This window comes from Prionailurus viverrinus, chromosome F2 (genome assembly GCF_022837055.1).
Source record: "Prionailurus viverrinus isolate Anna chromosome F2, UM_Priviv_1.0, whole genome shotgun sequence".
In the NCBI taxonomy this organism is placed as follows: domain Eukaryota; kingdom Metazoa; phylum Chordata; class Mammalia; order Carnivora; family Felidae; genus Prionailurus; species Prionailurus viverrinus.
In genome coordinates, this window is record NC_062578.1 from 52,819,598 (window position 1) to 52,842,095 (window position 22,498).

The 22,498-nt window shown below is 35.5% G+C and overlaps 1 protein-coding gene across 4 annotated transcripts in view; it reads right to left on the reverse strand.

Moving 5' to 3' along the window:
* The window catches only part of ANGPT1 (angiopoietin 1), a 242,237-nt gene that overhangs the window by 110,713 nt on the left and 109,026 nt on the right, over positions 1–22,498 (reverse strand). Inside the window, exon 1 of one of the 4 annotated variants that reach the window (XM_047842773.1) lies at positions 16,749–16,789. The exons of the other annotated variants lie outside the window; for them this stretch is intronic. The gene's annotated coding sequence lies outside the window, so the exon portion shown is untranslated. Of the gene's footprint in view, positions 1–16,748; positions 16,790–22,498 lie in introns of those variants that run through there. 4 annotated transcript variants of the gene reach the window in all.

Genomic DNA, 22,498 nt, shown 5'->3' on the forward strand with positions numbered 1-22,498 from the left:
CTTTGGCTCAGGTCATGATTTTGCGGTTCAGGAGTTTGAGCCCTGCATCGGGCTCTGTGCTAACAGCTCAGAGCCTGGAGCCTGCTTCAGATTCTGTGTCTCCCTCTCTCTCTGCCCCTCCCCTGCTCACACACTCTCTCTCAAAAATGAATAAACATTAAAAAAAAGATTTAGCACATGTCACATTTTGACATATTTGCTTTGAATTTCCTTTTTAGTAAAAAATAAAATGTTGCAAAGACAACCTAAGCACCCCCTCTACATGCACAGCAGAATCAATCATTATCCTAAAATTGATATGGACTTATGCTACATAGGTATATAAACAAAATAATAAACCATACCATCTAGTATATTTTCAAGATTTCCAAAAGTGTTATCATACTATATGGTTCCTTCAACTCTTTCATTTTTAAATCTGCATCATGTTTTTGAGACTGTGATGTATTAGCAGTGAAGTTTTATTATGAAGTATGGTACTGAATCAGATTTAATAATTTTAACGGCTAATATAACAGTCTTGTACCCCAAGGCCTGACTTACTCTGAAGAGAGGAGTACAAACTATAACCCATTACTCTGAGTTCTAAGAAGGAACAAATTGTTTCTCAGCATCTCACAAAACCCCTAGGATTTCTTCTCTGAGGAGCGGAAGGAAAGCTGTGTGATGAACCCTCTCCCATTTATAGAATGTATTTCTAGAATCTGTACAAATAATTTTTATCTTTAGCAAATAGTTATTTCCCAGAGAGAGCAATTAGGGGGTTGAGAAAGAAAGGGAAACAAGAAAACAAGTTACCAGAACTAAAAATTAATTCTATAGTCTTTCTCAAATGTAAATTACTATATTAAGATTTAAAAATAACCATGCCCACAGTTATAAAGGCCACCCTCCCAACTTCCTATCTATTGAATAGATTGTATGGTCTAGATTTTAAGGTACAAAATGACTAAAAAGTACCAGTTTTCCATGGCTTAAAACAAACACAACAACTTTCTGCTCAACATAATAAGCAGTATACAAAATGATGTATTTATTTAGTATGTTCTCAATTACAGTAAATGTATTCAGACATTTGTATGCATTGGGAAAAGAAAAGAAACACTGAATTGTGAACACTGCCTGTCTCTGGCTGATGGGAATACAGGTGAATTTTATTTTCTTCTTGAAATAGTAAATATTTTCCACTTTCTTTAAAAAAATGAGAATATAATTTTATATTCAGAAAAAAAATAAAGAGAGAAAGACAAAAATGTGCTTACACTGCATTCACTCTGTGGGAAACTTCTAAACACCTGGCAATTTATTAGTGGCTTGGTCAGAGCAAACCTGGGAAACATAGGCTATGATCCACAGACATGTCCCCCTGATTCCACTGGTTCATCTCCTCTAGCACTGTCCCTTACCCCTGGCTTCATGAGAACTAAGGAAAACAAATGAATGAAAATAAAAGAGCAGAAACAGCCACAGATAGTCTCTCCTGAAGAGGAGAGGTTTTGTGGAAAGGCTGTAACAATAGCCATTATTAACTGAGCACTTTCTATATGTCAGCCAATGAGCTAATGTCTTTTTTTAATTTTTAAAAATGTGTATGTATTTATTTTTGAGAGCGAGAGCAAGTGGGAGAGGAGCAGAGGGAGAGACAGAGAATCCTACGCAGGCTGCAGGCGGCCAGCGCAGAGCCCCATGAGGAGTTAGAACTCACAAACCGAGAGATCATGACCGGAGCTGAAATCAAAGGTTGATGTTTAACCAAGTCACCCAGCCACCCTGAGTTAAGGTCTTTAAACACTTACGTTAAATTCCTCACAACAGCCCTTTGGAATAGATATTATTACCATCTAATGCCAATAAGATGTTTAGAAGTACTGAGCAATTAAATAATGTAATCAAGGGTACAGAGCCCAAATGTTGGAGCTGGTATTACAACTTCAGTCTGTCTGATGCCCACGTCCATTCTCTTCCCGCTAATGTCTGCCTCAGCTCCTTGGTTAGTGCAAGGACCACAAATGGGCCATTTCATGCCCAAATGTGTCTGGCTACAGTATTTTGTTTGGCTAACATGTCATTTTGAGTACAGTTTCAAGCTTTCAGGCAGGACAGATAATCTCCAATTAGCTACTGCTCCTACCTCTCTGGGACTTAAACTCCTGGAACTTTTAGCTCTTACTGTAAGCTGCCTTGATCCTAAAGGCACGGCCACCAGTTTGGAGTGACAGGGTGCAGCGTGAGGAGAAGGCACCAAACATTTGCCTTATTACCTTTCAATGGTTAAAAACAAACAAAAAAACTCTTCATTCACTTGTTATCTCTTTTTAAATACAATGAAAAATCTCCTTCACCACCATCATGGTCAGGAATATTGAAAGAATGGCTGGGTCAATATGTAGTGGGCCCTTTGAGGCCTTCCCAAACCAAGCATAAAGTAATTACTTTATATGACAAGGTGACTTATTCTTTCCTCAGCTCATGATGATATGCTATTTATGGCCTCATTAATTATCTTTGCTGAAAAGTATTTTCTTTCATTTACTCAACCAAAATGGAGATACCATCTTCATATAGCATAAGGGTTAGTATCATGCTTGTTCTCCTGTTCATTACACCATCATCCTTTCAAACAAACACAGATGTCAAGTGAATAGTTATTCTAATCTTATATACACACACTGAAAACGTTCTCATAGAGTGTATTCCAACATTATGACTTCAAAACTTAACAACAAAATTTTATCAATAATCTTCAAACCTTTTCTTCTTCTCAAAACAAATGTTTCCTAGGTTTCTAAATTAAAACACACTGAAGTCTAAATTGAAACTGCTAAACTAATTTTTGCTCAAAAATTTTTTGTTGTCAAAAGTTGTACTTACAGCTAAATATACTTACAAAAATTTTACAGATACACATTTATACAGAATATTGAATTAGAATACAATGTATTCTAGAATACAATGTATACATATATACATATGCATATACATATGGGATAAAATAGTAGACTGTAATTGTTTCCCCTTGAATATGCCATGTTTTATCAAGCAGGTGTAAGATTACAGAATAGTAGATCAGATAAGACATAATGGTAAACACATAGATGTGGGAGTGTAATTACGTATATTTATAGAACATATACATTTATATATTTTCTTATATGGGATGAACACAGTTCAGTAAACATCTACTGAGCCACTTTTGTATGTTTTCTGTATTAACAGGCCTTGTGTCATGGAGATATAAAGAGATATAAAGACACAAAAGGTACAGTTCTTGTCTAGTGAGAAAGCTAAGTATATTAATAGACAGTGTCATTTATGCTTGCACAAGACTGTGAAGCATAAACCCTCAGTTTGTAAAATCCATGACAATTTTATTCCATATATTCATAGAGAATAAATAGTTTGGTAGGTCCTCTCAGTTAACTCAACATGACTGAGCACAAACATAATTTGGAGAAAGCCAATACTTAGCAGCTTCTTATCTGTCCTGATATACATTCCCACCCAGGGCTGGCTGCTCTCAGCATTCAGTTTCATCATGACTTTTTTTTTTTATATTGAAATTATCAACATTATTATTTTCAGAAAACCAGGAAGCCCAAATTTTATATATCCCAGGATGTCACTTAAGGCTTTTACATTCTTGACCTCTTTAAAGCCAAAACAAACAGTTAAACAGAGCTCACTGCAGAATCAGGATTCTCACCTGCCTTACCTAACGCAGAGTCTATGACCGTGCTACCACAAGCCATGCCCATCAGCTCAGGTGTAAGAACTTCTCTATCATCTACTTGATTTCCTTTAAGTGGGAGAAAAATCTTGGTGAACCCACGGGCAGGCAGAATCTTATGGGATGCTGGGCTATCTTCAGCGTAGCGTTGCAGAGGGCTCCCGGGATGTGTCATTGAAGACTTGAGTGATTTGCTTTTTTCACTTACTGGCCATGTAAACTTTACAGTCTTTTACTTGTCTGAGATAAATATTTCTCATTAGTAAAATCACCCTAATTTGACCTGTCCTAAGTGTCTCATAAGTTCACACTCAAATAGATTGTGAAAACATTTGGCCATCTACAAGATGCTATGCAAATGACAGATACTTATATTTTGGTCTGGAGCTAGGTTCGGAGAAGCAGTTTGAAAAATCTGTTAAAAGAAGTGTGAATTCTCTGTTGCAGCTTTATATAAAGAGAATTAACAGCTCAAATTAGCCACTGTATTATTTATTTTAAGAGATTCAGATATACAGCCACATGAGAAGTAGCATATGGAAAGAAACCAATGAATAAGAAAAAACAGGAAGCTTTGGACTCTTACAGATTTGGGCTGACAACTGACTAGCTGTGTGATTTTGATCAAGTTGCTTTCCTTCTCTGTGCTTCAGCTTTCTGCATCTAGAAAAGGGGAATAATAATATACTGACATCACAGAATTGTTTTAGGACTAAAGAAAAACCATGAGGGATTTGTTCTTAAAGGTCTGGCTTCCTAACACTAACACTGTGACCATGAAGAAATCACTTAACTATTCTAATCCTCGGTTTCCCCACTTGTAAAGTAAATGCAGAGATACTTATGTCAAAACAATTTTGTAAAGTTAAAATGAAAATATTTTGTAAATCATAACCATATAAAGATAAAGGACTTATTACAGCATATTTTCGATTCCTGATACTACTGTCTGTCTAATGGTAAAGAGGTTTGCAAACCTTCATTCTTAAAGAACTGCAAAGTATCTTTACTATTTATACTCTAAACAATCTATATACTAGATTTAGTATATAAATACTATATAATAAAATATAAATATAGTATACTATTTATACTCTAAACAATCTATATTTAGTATATAAAAACAATCTAGATTTAGTATATAAATACTATATAATATAGTATACTATTTATACTCTAAACAATCTATATACTATATGGTGGCCAAAATGTCTGGGAACAAATAATAATGTTTTATTGTATTTTAATGTTTTTTAAATTATATATATATTCATTAATTCTTCCAGACTTTGTAGCCACAGGGTATACAGAAACCTCTTATGCAACATATGCTAGTTGTTTCAGACCCTTAGAAGGAACTTTCTCCTTGAGCAATTTTAACCCAGAAATATCTACAATTGTGATTTTGATGATGATTAGACTCTGAATTACTAGGCCAGCAATGAATAAGTAAGAGAATGCAGTGAATAAAGTTCCCAGATGTCCTTCATAAAAATACTGTGTGTGGTAGGAAGAGGGGAGGGTGAGACTGGGGGAAGATTGTAAAGGGGGGAAAAAAAGAGACAGCTTATTTCTTTAACATTTTAAACATTATAGTTAATACAACTAGCTGAACAATCTGACTTAAAAGCAGATAAATTAAAGTATAAAATTATTCACATTATAAAAGTATTCATCACTCTCCTTAGGATAACAGGGACCTGGAAAGTAATAACACTTTTGTTTTCTGGTAACTTGACTGATAAACTGAAGATGAAGCATTTCAAGTCACTGATGATAACTATCAATAAAAATTTAAGACAAAGCAAATATGACATTAAACAGCAAAAAGAAAATTTACTTGTATGGTCCACCACTGGACATTTGGCAAACTTGACAACGAAAGGCCATAAGTGGTTCTTTCCTCCACGAGAAGCAGTACCTCATTATGAGAGATTAATGTTTAGAATTTCAAAAACCTCAGGGGCTCAGCACTTCTTCATTTAATCACACAACTAAAAAAAAAATCCTTATGGATGCTTGCTACATAAAAGATTCCAGACAAGTAAGCCTTTTGGGATTTCTGAGCTTCCTGTGTCACTTACCATTAATGCATCTGAAAACCACTGTGCTACTGGGCGTGAGGCAATGAGCCTTGTCCTTGCCTGGGGCATGTCTAACGATAGAACACGGGAAGGTCATGGCACTATGCACTCTAGGACTTCATCTTCAAATGGGATTCTAGACAGGAAGAGATTCTCCAACAAAGAGGCATTAAAATAGTCCAACTTCCAAGACGTTCAGAGAGGCACAATCACAAAAACAGAATAAGGTTGTTTCTGCTGAGGCAAAAACACAAAGTCAGGTAGAATAAGGACATTCTCCTTTTTGTTTTGTTTTGGTTTGGTTTGGTTTTTTAAATTTATTTAAGAGAAAGAGAGAGAGGCAGAGAGAGACAGACAGTCTGAGCAGGGGAGGGGCAGAGACAGAGGGAAAACAGAATCTGAAGCAGGTTCCAGGCTCTGAGCTGTCAGCACAGAGCCTGACCCAGGGCTTGAACTCACAAACCTCAAGAACATGACCTGAGCCGAAGTTGGACACTTAACCAACTGAGCCACCCAGGTGCCCCTGTTTTGTTTTGTTTTTTACTGTGACCACCAGTAAGAGGAATAGTTTCAATCAGGACAAGAAACAACTACAATACACACACACACACACAGGGGCTTACATGTGCTCACAAAAAGGAGACAAAAGTTTCATGAAACAATATTTACTCTAGTGATACAGTAAAAAGTAGAACCCAGGTTTCTGACCCTATGAGACTTAGATATTTTATTTCATTTGTACAGGAAGATTTGACTCAACCAATTTTTTAGTTTCACAACCTACTAATGATTGTGATGTTCAATTTAAAAACCCTGTATTATTGGGGTGCATGGATGGCTCATTTGGTTAGGTGTCTGACCCTTGGTTTTAGCTTTAGGTCATGATTTCACAGTCTGTGGGTTCGAGCCCTGCCTCAAGCCCTGCATTGAACCCTGCATTGGGCTCTGTGGTAACAGCGCAGAGCCTGCAGGGGTTCTCTCTTTCTGCCTCTCTCCCTCTCTCTCAAAAATAAATAAACATTTTAAACACACTAGATTACAAGCTGATATTCATAACTACTATTTATTATAGTCTCATTGTGTGTGAGGCAAAGTGCTGAAAAGTTTGCAGACATCATTGCATTTAGTTCTCAAAATAACCATTAGAGATGAATGCTGTTACCACTATTTCACAGATGAGGTATCCGAGATGAGAACTTGGCTCTGTTTGTGCAGCCAGGAGATGGAACAGTGGGACTAGAAGTCAATCCTTTCCAAACCATACTCAGAATTACACTTGTTACACCATCAAAAAGCCAAAAGTTGGTGGTATAACAGAAAGAATTCTGACTGGATTAGCACACAAAAAGCTATATCTGTACAATAAAAAACTAGCGGAAGTTAACATATGCTTTGTCTTGAAGATCATTGTGCCTGCATACTGCAAACTCGGTGTAGCTCTTCTTGGGACATGGGTTCACTTGTTTTTTTTTTTCAACAAAGCTTGCTGTCATTATTATAAGTGACCAATTGCAGAGCTTACTGTGTATTGTTATATTTTGACACTCCAGTATGATGAATTCTAAATGATTACTGAATTTAAAGGCAACTTTAGTTTGGTAATCAGCCTCTAAGATGGTCCAATGATCCCTTCCTTCTGGTATTCATATTCTTGCCTAGTCCCCTTCCTGCATTCTACTGGTTTGTTTGTGTGACCAACAGAATATGGCAGAAGAGATGATATGTCACTTCAGATAAAAGACACCACAGTTTCCATCTTGGTCTCTCTCTCTCTCTCTCTAGGGGGAGAAACAATATTATAAGCAGCCTCGTGGAAAGGGCCACATGGTGAGGACATGAAACCTTTGGCCAACAGCCAAGTGAATGACCTTGGCATAGATTCTCTAGCTCCAGTTAGGTCTTTGGAGACTACAGCCCCAGCCAATACCTTGACTGCACCCTCACCAGGAACCCAGAGCCAGAACCACCCAGCTAAGATATCCCCAGATCCCTGATTGTCATTTATCATGAGAAGATAAATGTTTACTATTTTAAGCTACTAAATTCTGGCATAATTTGTTAAGCAACAAAGATAATTAATACAAACAGAGCTTATATTTGCAGGATACTATTTCAACAGAGTTTTTGTCTGCATGTGTTATATAATACCTTTAATGGCAAAAAAAGCAGTCCAAAGGTAACAGAATACTCAGGTTGCAAAAATTAAGAGAATAAACTAAATCATGAATAGTGTAGAAAATAGTTTATTATTAGGTTTTCAAGGCAAACTAGACAGTCTAAAATAAAAGCTAGCGACCCAGTTTATGAATCATTGAGACTCCTAATCTCAAGTTAATATAACAATGTCAATATATTAACTAATCAGCATCTTCTTTACCCTTGTTCTTTCCAATTGTTGATTATTTTAAAAATCACTGGCACATACCACATAAAGCTGAATTAGAAAAAAGAACTGAAATTCATATATGTTGAGTTCTGCTGCTACTTGTAGCTTATGGTAGGGCTAGTCTTTGAAATTTGAAAAGTAGACCAAGTGGGCACCATCATCCCCCTTGCCTCCCCCTTCCTCTGGTGCTTAGGATTCTCCAGCATCCTAACCCCTTTCACCATGGTATTCACCCAGGTCTGCTTTTCCTCACAATGACTTCGCATTGCATTAGTTTACACAAGCATAAATGAATGACTTCCAACTTAGTGCTCTTCTGGTTAGTTTAATTTTCTAAATGGTACTTGTTTACTCAATTAAATCCTGATCTCTGGGTTCATAAAGATCATTATAAGCTGAAATGAAGATTTCATAATCGAAAATATATATACTTTACCTATGTCATATGGACCAAAATTGAAATTCCTAGGAAAAAAATATAACTAACAAGTTAGATGGTAGAACTGCCATTCAATTATTTATAAATTTAAATGCAGTTTCTCAACTTCATTGACATTGAGGGCAGGAAAACATTTTCTTGTGTGTGAGCTTGTGGGAGAACATCCTGTAAATTACAGGATGTCTAGCAGCATTGCTGGTCTCCACCCCCTAGATGCTAGAAGCACTCCAGCCGTGACACACAAAAATGTCTCCTGACATTGCCAAATGCCCACTAGGAGTCAAGGTCATGCCCAATTGAGAACCAGTAATATAAATAATTGCTACATTTCTGTGCAAGTATGCATGTGAGTTTACTAAGAGATATAAGAAAATATTTCAGGAAATGTTGTGGGCTTATTTAGGAGGTGACACTCTCCTGGTACTTCTAAAATCGCAATCATACCATAAAACCAATGTGCTTTTCTAATTCTTATCCTGCATTCTTGAATAAAAGGCAGAGCTTGAAACCACTAATTTTATTTTAACCTTTTTAATTCTATTATTTAACTCATCAGATAACTGAAATTTGGCCATATTTACAAAACACAAACAGACATTCACACAGTGCAAGGGCTGGAAAGGATCAAATGGCTGTTGTCTCCTGAAATTTCCTCTCTTTAAAGACCATGGCCTAGGGAAAAGAAGGCCTCACAGAGATTCAGTCATTCAGGAAGGACTAGAATCCAAGTCTCTGACCCTCATCTGCTCTTGATTGAGGTGGAAACAACAAAAGATTCTTTCTCCTTGGTTAGTAGCTCACCAACACTACATGTATTTTCTCTGTGTTTCTGTGTTATATACACCTACCTTGGGACACCAACCAGAAGGCATGAGTTTGATTGTGAACTCTGCCAGGTATTTGCACGACCTGGGGGTAAGGTTCAATTTCTCTGCCTCAGTTTCCTCATCTTTTAATATGGGAATAATACCAAAGTATTGTGAAGGCTTTGTAAACTATCACATGTGATTAAAATGTGAATTAGTTTATTGTCATGCTAAAATGCTCAAGATTTTTATTCAAATGGTAATATGAATATACACTAAAGTTTATCTCAGATAGAAAAAGTGACAATTTCAATCCTGTCAAAACTAAATTTACAAAATGCTTATGTTGTTGCTGTGATAAGGTGCTAAAAATGGCCTCTTTGACAAAGGGTAAATCCTTTTCCATTTCCTAACTGTTCTTTTCAGTATCTCAATTCTTTACTCTCTTAAGTGGGAATTAACTTCAACACTATTTTTAGTCAAGTACAAAATAGATTTTCTTCATGAACAGGAGAATTCCTATTTGGGGAGACCTGAAGAAAGTATGTAAATTTTGAAGGAACAAAATTTTTGCCAATGTGTTTGTAAGTTACACATCATATTTAAAATCCAGAGGTTGAATTTTGAAATATACTAGAACATGAAAAATAGACAATTGATCACTCTGGGAATTTCACAGCAGATGCAGTGATGTGTCTGTGTTGGAAGATGAAATGACATATACATTTAAGGGGTGAAATGATGTCGTTCATGAGAGATAATTCATAGAAACATTTCCTCTCCAAAAAGATACTATTTACCACTTGAGTATAAAAAAAAAGTTTGATATGTTCTACCCTGATTGAAGCTTTCCTTTCCACAGGCTCTCTTAAATATATTCTTTAGTGCATCATTAATTTCTGATGGACTGAAAGACTTAGGTTTCTCTAAGTGCCTCACTTTCTCTTACAAAACAGGCTAGACTTTCTGGAAAAAATCTGATTTACTGTATCTTAGTAGTAGAAGGACCTAATTACGAACAAAGAATTAAATAGATGAACATAATGATGATTCTTTTATGGCCTCTCATTATTCTCTTAAAAGAGATGACCTAGTTAAAGAGAAATTACTTGGAAAGACACTACCAGTGCTTAGCACCCAACTCCTGAAATGCCTGTCTCTCTAGTGAAAGTCAGCTGTTTGGTTTTCTTCCCAAAGAATTTCTGAACTTCAGTTGGCTGCTTTAGGAACACTGACCTTAATTCCCATTTAAAAAAGTGAAGGGTTAGGATTAATGTTTCTTTTTTATATATGCTGCCTTACAAAACCTTTTCCATTTACTCATTAAAGAAGTTTGCCAGCCTTTTTTTATTGAAAGGATTAAGACCAGGTTATTTCCATCCTAAAAGGGTGAGCAAATATAGCTGTAGAAAGCAAATAGGAGACCAGGAGAGCCAACTGCAATAGACTATAATATAACACTACAGACTAGATTATCAGGTATACTTATCAGGAAATTATTATAAGATTATAAAGTATAATATTTACATTTAATTATAATTTACACAATGGCAGTTCTCATGAGGAAATATACTTTAAAAAAGGACAAATTAAACCAACTGCTCACATGTACTGTATATTCTGGCCTGAGGTCACCACAGTAGTTGTACAGGTTCTGACCTGCCCAAGGGCACTCAGCCATCAGTGTGAGTGGGGGCCAAAATCAATCCATGTTTAGCTGTCTAAATTTTGATGCTTGGTGCAGAACTGGGGCATTTTCTGATGTTCTTGAACACATTATATGGGTTAGTGGTCACTTATGAACTATTTAAGATCCCAAATGGCCTTTCATCCAATGGTGTAGATGCAATTTTTCCTTTTTAACAATACTATCAGAGAAAAAGGAAGCTCATGTCTACAGGCTAAATAATTGACTTGCATTTCCCAACCCAACACTCTGTTACCAAAAGGGACTAGGGAAACCTATTCTTCACTGTTAAAAATTCTGGTAAAAAACTAAGGTGGTAGTAGATGGTATGTGTCTAGGGGAGTAAGAAATCCTTAAATCTTTCTTTTGCCTAGTCCAATCTCTGTCCCCTTGAGGTACCCTAGGAAAATATAATTCAAAGGACAGTGGCACAAAAAAAAAAGCGAGAGAGAAAAAAAAGAGAGCAAGGGAAGGAAAGATCAGAGAAAATTTATAGAAACAACAAAACAAGTAATAAAATGGCAATACATATCTATCAATAATTATTTTGGATGTAAATGGTTCATTCAAAAGTCACAGGGTGACAAAATGGATAGAAATACAAGATGTATCTATATGCTGCCTCCAAGAGACTTGTTTCACACCTAAAGACACCTGCAAATTTGAGAGTGAGGGGATGGAGAAACATTTAGCATGCAGATGGATGGCAAAATAGACTTTGAAACAAAAGACTTTAACAAGAGACAAAGAAGGACACTATAATGATAAAGTGGATAATCTAAGAGAATATAACAATTGTATATATTTATGCACTCAACATGAAAGCACCCAAATACATAAAACAGTTAATAACAAACATAAAGGAGAAAATTTATAGTAAAACAATAATAGGGGACTTTAACATTCGCATCGATGGGAAGATCATACAAACAGGAAGTCAAAAAAGAAACAGTGGCTCTGAATGACACACTGGTCCTGATGGATTTAACAGACATATTCAGAACCTTCCATCCTAAAATAGCAGAATACACATTCTTTCAAATGCACACGGAACAATCTCCAGAATAGATCCCATATTAGGCCTCAAAACTAGCCTCAACAAATTCAAGAATATTGAAGTCATACCATGCATCTTTTCTGAACACAATGCTATGAAACTAGAAGCCAACTACAAGAAAAAATCTGGAAAGATCACAAATACATAGAGGTTAAATAACAAGCTATTGAACAATGAATGGGTTAACCAACAAATCAAATAATAAATGAAAATTTGCATGAAAACAAGTGAAAATTAAAAACACAACAATCCAAAATTTTGGGGATGCAGCAAAAGTTGTTCTAAGAGGAGAGTTTATAGCAATACAAGCTTACATCAGGAAGAAAAAAAATCTGAAGTAAACCACTTAACCTTATACCTAAATGAGCCACATAAAGAAAGATAAAACCAAACCTAGCAAAGGGAAATAAATAATGATTAGAGAAGAAATAAATGATAAGAAAACAAAACAAAACAAGAACAGATAAACAAAATCAGAAGCTGGTTCTTTGAAAACATCAACAAAATTGATAAACCTCTGGTAAGACTTATTGAGAGAGAGAGAGAGAGAGCCCCCAAAACCCCAAAATACAAATTATAATCAAAGAGAATAAATAATAACTGCCACCATAGAAATGCAAACAATTGTAACATAATATTATGAAAACTTACATACCAAAAATTTGGAAAACTTAGAAAAAATGGATAAATTCCTAGAAACACAAAACCTACAAAAACTAAAGCAGGAAGAAACAGAAAATTTGAATAGACCAATTGCCAGTAATGAAAATGAATCAGTAATCAAAATCACCAAAAAACCCACAAAAGTCCAGGACCAAAGAGCTCCACAGGCAAATTCTACCAAACATTTATAGAAGAGTTAATGCCCACTCTAAAAACTGAAAATGGGTTAAAGATTTAAATGTGAGACCTAAAACCATAAAAATTTTGGAAGAGAGAACATGCAGTAATCTAACAGTGTCTATAGCAACATTTTTCTAGGTATGTCTCCTGAGGCAAGGGAAATAAAAGCAAAAATAAACTATTGGGACTATACCAAAATAAAAAGTTTCCGCACAGTGAAGGAAACAATCACCAAGACTAAAAGGCAACCTATCCAATGGGAGAAGATATGTGCAAATGACCTGTCTGATAAAGAGTTAGTATCCAAAATATATAAAGAACTGATACAACTCAATATCCAAAAAACAAGTAATCCAATTAAAAGATGGGCAGAGGAAGTTAATAGACATTTTTCCAAAGAAGACATATAAATAGCCAACGGATACTTGTAAAGATGCTCAACATCACTCAATATCAGGGAAATGCAAATCAACACCATCATGAGATATCACCTTAGACCTGTAAGAATGGCTAAAATAACAAACACAAGAAGCAACAAGTGTGGGCAAGGATGTAAAGAAAAAGGAACCCTCATGCACTGTATGTGAGAATGCAAATTAGTACAGCCACTGTGGAAAATATATTATGGAGGTATTAGAGTAGAACTACCCTCTGATCCAGGAATCACACTCCTGAGTACTTACCCAAAACATACAAAAACACTAATTCAAAGACAAACATGCACCACTATGTTTATTGCAGCATTATTTACAGTAGACAAACTATGGAAGCAGCCCAAGTGTCCATCAACAGATGAACGGATAAAGAAAATATTATATATATCTTAGTGTTAGTGTTTTTTTGTATGTATGTATATATATATGTGTGTGTGTGTGTGTGTGTGTGTGTGTGTGTGTATATATATATGGATAAATGGGGATTAAAGAGTATATTTACCATGATGAAAAAATTATATTAAATTAAATAATGACTATAAAGGGGCACCTGGGTGGCTCAGTCGGTTAAGCATCTGACTTCGGCTCAGGTCATGATCTCCTGGTTTGTGGGTTTGAGCCCCACGTCAGGCTCTGTGCTGACAGCTTGGAGCCTGGAGCCTGCTTTGGATTCTGTGTCTCCCTCTCTCTGCCCCTCCCCCACTCATGCTGTGTCTCTCTTTCTCTCAATAATATAATAAATACACGTTAAAAAATTAAAAAATAATAAAATAAAATTGTACAACATGCCAACTGTTTTAAGTTAAAGTACTATACATTTAGGGTTGCCTACATGTCATGCTATTAATTACTTTACTATATAATACTAGCTCTAAAATACAGACAATGTAAATACAAAAAACAAAAAGGAAGAACAGAAAGAAACAAAGGGAAGGACAGGCAAACTATGGAGGATATCTAGTATTAGGCCAAGGGGAATCTGAATTTCATCCCCCTGAAAAAGGGAAAATCTGAGGATACAGGCCTTCACATCTGACCTTGGGTCCTCACTAAATGACAAACTTTAAAAAAATCTGTTAAAAAGCTAAGTTTATTTCTAAGCTATCAATATGTGATTTGTGGGTCAGTGCATCAAGGAAAAAAAGTATTTCTAAGATTTTTGAGCTTGGAGTTTAGGCAATTTGCAACTTTGAAGCACATATTCTCTAATGTTCCAAAAGATCAAGTACAATATCTATCTCCCTTCCTCCCTCCCTTCCTCCTTTCCCTTTCCTTCCTTTTTTTCTCCTTCTCTCTCCTTTCTCCCTTCCTTCCTTTCTTTTCTCTTTCTAATGCTTAATCTACAACACTCCATTTCAAAACACAGCTCATCACTGACCACACAAATTCTTATAAGCAGGGCTCATTTTTAGTAGGTAATGAACTGTAAGGATGAAGCTTAAATGATGCAATATTCCCAATGTTCTAGCCTTACATAAATAAATAAAGCACCATTTGTTTCATTTCACATCAATACACACTTTTGCAGGGAATGTTCTATTTCTTTTGGCACACATAAAAAATTCTAAGTATACATCAACATCTTTCTAATGTCGAAATATAGCTTTTGTTTGTCGTTTATTCCAAAACAACTATATAATAAACATACTGGAAATTTTTTGGTGCCTTGTTCAAAAATGAACAGGCTGAATTTCCTCACCAGATGCCTCATGACATTGGCATGAGCATAGCAGGAAATTTACAAACTCCCAGTCATAATCCCATCTGGATGAATCTGCTATGTGTGCTAGCCAGCCCAGACCTCACCTGCAGGTACTGAAATGTAATCCATCTAGGGACTTCCTAAAGATAGCAAGCCACTGGAGGTGAAATTTAATGACTACTACTCAGGGAGCTATCTTAAAGTATCTTGGGCTTTGGAGAAATGGGAAAAGTAGAAAGATGTGAGGGAAGAAACTACTATTTTTGAGCACAGATCATAAAAGCAGGGACAAAGCTAGGCTTCATCAATTTAATCCATTTACTCTTCAGAGCATGCCTTGTCATGTGTTATTCAACCTGTTTCCACACTAGGAAACTGAAGCTCACATGTGTGAAAGCCAGTGTTACATAATTCCTTGGGGAGGTAAGATTTGAACTGAAAAATCCTGACTCAAAGTCCAAAGCTTTCAATTACAGTCTTGTCAAGAATATAAAAGCAGATAAGTAGATTTCATAGAAAATAAGACCCAAGGATTAATATTTGTAAACTCAAACTAATATTTTTGTTAATATTTTTAAGTTGTTAAATTGACATAATCCTTAGAGGGTATATCCATCCAAAATGAACTTGATGTTGTTGTTTTTAAAAATCACATCTGTTGCCAAAATTGACTCTGTTACATTGGTATACACTGCTGCTTAAGACGTCCCAACTGGCTTAGAAGTCTGGCCAAATGGGTAATTGAGAAATTATCCACTGGACTTCTCTAACTATAACTAGTCCATCTCGATAATTTGCACTATAAAATATGACTTTTCCATATGAAGTTTGAAGCTGAATTGAGATAGATTCACGACTCAATTAAATTAACTTTTATAGGGCTTAAACACCCTTGAATTTTTTTAGTATAAAAAATAATGGAAAGAAGGGCTACTTACTTTTGTTTTTGCTGTTGTTACTATCATTATTGTTATTTTAGGAACTATATGTTTTAACCTGCAACTTCCTCTAAAAATGTCTATGTACTTGTTTTGAAAAGAAAGTGTGTGGTAAAGAAACTGCAATTGAAAATTTTACCAAACTCAAATCTCCAGCGTATATCATATGTATAGTATAAAGGCAAAATGCAGATGCCACTGATGTTAATTATCCTAAGAGAAAAGGTGTGTGCACGCACATGTATATACATACGGAGGTATGTATTATACTATGTACGTATACACATGTATGTGTACATATACACTGTATACATATATGTATAAATTAACTCATTCAAGGCTATCTGAAATTCTAGAGGTTATTCATATTTTTCTTAAATTTTCTAGTTTTACAGACCCTTGTAATTTTATTTTTCTTACTTTAATTATAAAAGCAAGGTTACAAATATGGAGGCCAGTGGGTATTTAGGGATGAGGGATGGGAATGATCCACCCTGAGAACAGGAGTATGTTATCACTGACATTGTTTAAAATTGTTATTGTCTGATAATGATAAGATGCAAGCCAACTTTTAGTTGGTTTTCTTATTAATTTTAAATTATCTACTAAAAGGCACCTGCAGCAGAGTGCCTCAATTGGCCTCACCTTGGTATGCCACTGACTGGGGGCCTTCTAGGTGAAAATCACTTTGTTGAAATATCTTCTTTCCTCATTTTTAAAGTGGAACTAGAAGTGTTTACTGCATAAACCTGTCATGAAAATTAAATAAGTTACAATTTGGAAAGTGCTTAGAATAGTGATCTGCAGAGAGTGAACATTATATATATGAAAAGTCTGAGTTATAAATTTGCTAATTTTATAGATTAGGAAACAGTCCCAGAGAGGGTTAAAAAATTTATTCAATGTCAATGTGATGAAATCTTGGTTTAAATTAAAGTTTACTGATACTAGACCTGTACTACTCCACCTCTCCCACACACAACAAGGGTTTTATGTTACTCATGCTTCTACCACTGGATCAATCAACTTCTACTGGGTATTGCACATATTTCCATATTTTTCACTTCCCAAATTATTAATGTGCAAACGTATTTTTAATCTAAAATGTTACATTATTGCAGGAACAGGTGCACTGAGGTGTGATAAGGTAAAAACTGATATTTATTAAGGAAAAGTAAATTTTACTCAACCGTTTAAGCTACTAAAAGCATGCAAATTAGGTTGTTATTATTATTTTAAGAAAAAAAAAACATTGTGTATTGAAAAGTGTGCCTTTCTAAGAAACCACTAACCAGATGTTGGGGTCTTGAGTTATCCCAAAGGGATACTGGTAAAAAAAAATGATGAAAGAACTCCTTCCACACAAAAATCTAAGAAAGTACACACACATTTTATAACTATGAATATTGTTTGCAAAAAATTTAGCAAATGTGCTTTATTGTCATATATCAGAACCCTGGAATATCTTAGTTTTGAAAATGTGGTTTGAAAGAGAAGGAAAACACAAATATCTAAGAAAAAATTACGAGGAAATGTTAATACAATAATTAAGTGGAATATAGAGAGGGAATGCCAAATATCTAAAGTCTATTAGACACATGTGTCAGGGACTTAAAGTCTGTATGTAGTAATAAACCATTCAGTCTTTGATTTTGTTTGCAAAAGCAGCATTTAAAGGCTATGTGATATATTCATCAGCCAGTTATTTGTCATCAAATGTTTATTGAGTGCTTATTATGTGCAGAGTACTTTACTATATACATGCAAGCATATACATTTATCATGCATGTCAGAGAAAAAGAAATACATACATATACACACACACTAGAAACTAGATGCCATTTTAACTGTTTTGATTATATTTTCACTCAATTTACCTTTTTGTTTTTTATTTCATTTCTTAATGTGATATCTTTTGGGTTTTTTTTTTGTTTTTTTTTGTTTGCTGCACATTAGATTTCCAAAACTTATTTGGTAATTGTGTGGGGTTTTTTTTCTGTCTTTCTTTTTTTAATAGCTGATACAGATGTAGTCAGTGTGAGTTTACACCCTATGAACTGTAGCTCCTGTTATAAAGGAGATTATTTTTTTAAACCAACTCTTCTGGTGGCATGCCAATCCTTACTCATTTTATCAAGCAGAAAATGTATCTCAAAAATAGATATATTACTATTCTGAGAGAAAAATCTTTCCATCCCATATTACACCCATCTTATCTACACATCTCCTCTACTAACCTGGGGCTGAGCCAGAGTGCAAAAAATGAGTTTTATTCACCATGGTGATCACTGTGTAAGGCAGAGTGCCTTAATGCACCCCACCATTCACTCATTCATATTTAAGGGGGTTTTGTTTATGTGTGTGTTGGTTAATACTTTATCATTGGCAAAAGAAAAGCAAGCTGGGAAGTGTATTAAGTACTCTTCCAGATGGATTTCACTAATTTTTGGGAAGGCCTGAAGTTTAGATAAGTGGAGACTGTAGAAAAGTTGGATTCTTCCTGTTCCTGGTTTCCTTAGTGTTTTAATTTCATCTCCTAGTGGGCAGCTTTTTGTTTTATGTCACTGGGCAGATGGCCATTGGCTCTCTTTTCTGGTTTTATTGGAAGTTTCTTCAAATGGCTGTGGTAAATTTCAATGAACTTTTTTTATCATGCTCATTTCACTTAATTTGCTGGTTGGGGAGTTCCAAGTCAAACAGAAATTTCAGGCAAAATCCTAAAAGGAAAACTTGAATCCAAATCAGCAGGACTTAAAAGCAACACTGTGTGTGCCGGGAACTTGCCCAGAGATCAACCCAGTTGGATAGTGATAGGCAGCTGTGACATTACCTGTCAATGTTTGCTTCTCCAGAGGTTCCCAAGAATCACTTCATGCTTACTGAAGCTCTACTTCATAGCTTGGAGCCTGAGTAATAGGATATCTTTGAAAGAGAAGATTAGGTACCCTCATGAAGGCTCCTTGCTGGGTCTTGGCAGAAATGCGAGGGCAGCCCTGAAGAGGAATTACACTCACAAAGTCCCCTGAATTCTCTCTTTGTGAAACCCCATCCCCTTTGTTGCTTGCTTCTGGCAAACTGAGAGCATCCTGAGAATGGGTCAAGGATCTTTCAAAGGAATCCCTGCCAGCAAGACAGAATCACATTTCCAAAAGCAAATAGTAGCATTTTTCCATGTCAGACTAGGACGTTATGACAACTGGGTACAGAGACGTGAACATGACAGGAATGGGACATGGGAAGGTATTTTTCCAAAAGACAGCATATGTCCTATGGGGTATCAATTTTTTAAAATTAGTAAAAGTTTCTTGGTTGTTCCATCATTTTTCTTCCTTCTCTTTTTCTGCTCTACATCTGGGTGGTCAAAAAATTTTTTTTAAGATATATAAGATAGACATTTAGGAGTCCTGAAGTCTGAGGGACAGACTTGATTTATGTCAGGGATTGTTACTCTCAAGTGTTGACTTCATTATTTACTTCTGTCTCTGTATTCTGAATTGGCCCAAACAGGTCAGTTATTATTTCAGACAGACAAAGGAACTTAATTTTTTAGTTGCATAATATGGAAGAAATATATCAATAGGTCATAAATCTAAATAAATTAATAAATTACTAAATAAAAAGGGATTTTGATATATGCTTATAAAACTTTCCCCTCCCTATTGCATTTTTATTATCTTCTTTCAACAAAGTAAATTACAAGAACACAGAACAGTTTAGATAAACCACGTATGACAATTAGGAAAAGACATCCAAATCAAACTAAGGCATCTGTGGATCCCACACCTGTCACAAGTTCTGCTATGATTTTTAATCAGTTGGACACTCTAGCAAGTTCCAAGTTATGCATGTGCTCTACAGTACAAGGCTGTTATAGATATGCTCCCACTATGGCAGATTTCAAGCGACCAACTGATGCCACTACACACATAGTTGAGAAAAGACTCAACTCTTGTGAACCTGTACCAGCCAGGGTCAGCACATTATATGTAGATATCCGTGAAGTTAGGAGGTAACAAAGAAATCCTCTACTCCAAATCTCTATTTTTTTTAAGTAGGAAATGGGTTTCAAGATGGAGTAATTTATGTCAAGCCAAGCAAAAGTGGCTACATTTAGAATAGATATTCTACATTATTTCTAGGTCAGGACCCTTTCTACCACACTAAGATATAATGAATGACTCCCCTTGTGCATCTTTATATTTATGTCTTAACAATGATAAAAGAAAAACAATGAGTGGTTATATTTTTAAAAATAGAGATGATAATAGAAGCTAATATACTGAGGCGTGCACCAGGGCTTATACTAAAAACGATCCCCACTTCTTCCCATTATACACCTCTTCCACATCTTCTGTCCATGTCATTTGGAAATTTCTGGGTTCAAATCCATACCATACAGAAACTGCTGCTCAGAGAACTAAACTCTGGACTTCTCTGTCTAATCACAGCACACCACCAGGACTTTTTGCCTTGCCAGTTCTCACATCAGTATGAAGGAGCTCTTTTTAGTGACAACAGACATATGGCCCCTTCACACTTGATCTAGATCAGTGCTTCTGAGGATTCCCTGGGACATTTTCAAGGAGTCTACAAGATCAAAATTATTTTTATAATAATATTAAGATGTTATTGGCCTTTCTCATGATGTTGAGATTTTCCTTGGCGCAAAAGCAGTATGGATGAAACTGCTGGTGCCCTACAGCAAATCAAAGCAATGCTACCCATCAATATCAGTCATCACAGCATTCTTCACCACCACAAATTTACCTTAAAAAAAAGTTTCCCTTTATAGGTGTGCTGTTTCCAAGGGGTACATGCACGCCAATGTTTATAGAGTGCTATCGACAGTAGCCAAAAGTATGAAAAAAGCCCACATGTTCATTGACAGATGAATGGATAAAGATGTGATACAGTACAAATGGGATATTACTCAGCAATCAAAAAGAATTAAATCTTGGGGCACCTGGGTGGCTCAGTCAGTTGAGCGGCTGACTTTGGCTCAGGTCACAATCTCACAGTTCATGGGTTCGAGCCCCACATCAGGCTCTGTGCTGACAGCTCAGAGCCTGGAGCCTGCTTTGGATTCTATATCTCCCTCTCTCTCTGCCCCTCCCCAACTCCCGCTCTGTCTCTCTCTCTCTCAAAATTAAATGAACATTAAAAATTTTTTTTAAAAGAATGAAATCTTGCTATTTGCAACTACCATTTGTACACCCCTCCCACTAAAGGGTATTATGGAACTAGAGGGTATTATGCTAAGCGAAATTAGTCAGTTAGAGAAAGACAAATATCATATGACTTAACTCATAAGTGGAATTTAAGATACGAAACAGATGAACATAAGGGAAGGGAAGCAAAAATAATGTAAAAACAGGGAGAGGGACAAAACATAAGAGACTCTTAAATACAGAGAACAAACTGAGGGTTGCTGGAGAGGTTGTGGGTGGGGAGATGGCCTAAATGGGCAAGGGGCATTAAGGAAGACACTTGTTGGGATGAGCACTGGGTATTATACAAAGGGGACGAATCACTGGAATCTACTCCTGAAATCATTACTGCACTATATGTTAACTAACTTGGATGTAAATTCAAAAATTTTTTTAAAAAAAGAAAAAAAGAGTTTCCCTTAACAATTCACTCAGTGAAACAGTAAAGATTATTAATTTTTATTAAATCTTAACTCTTGAATACACATTTTTAATATTCTGTGTGAATACACAAAGATGTGTATAAAGTACTTACACCACACACTTAAGTGTAATAGTTGTCTCCAAGAAAAGACCTCATAAGTTGTATGATGTTCAGACTGGATCTGCCTCTCTGCTCATGGGGCACCAAGTTCATTTGAGCGACTGACTAACAGACAAGCTATAGTTATTCAGAGTCGGATATCTGGCAGCCACTTTCTCAAAATGAGTGAAATGTGTCAATTAAAGGAAAACAACTGACAATATTTGTTGTGAAAAATAAAATTCAAGAGACAATCAAAATATTGAAAACACTGTATTCACTACTGCAAGCCAGAAATCTTTCCATTATATAAAGACTTATAATGAATGCATTTTGTTGATATTAATAAAGGTGATTTTTAAAATATTGTATAATAAAATATATCATTTCATTTGGCCATCTTTTAAATTTAATAATCAGTATCTCCCAAATGTTACAAAATCACATTGATGAATGATCTATTCAAAGTCCAAGAGAGACTGAAGTATTTTCACATAACAGTATAAATATTTGTTGACATGGATTCAGATTCCACATTTGAATGAACATTAAAGAAACCTGCATAAGTTTGGGAGTAGTATCAAAGAAGAATACTCATAATTATTAGAAGAGGTTATAAAAATACTTTTTCCAACATACTTCTGTAAACCTGTATTTTCTTCATA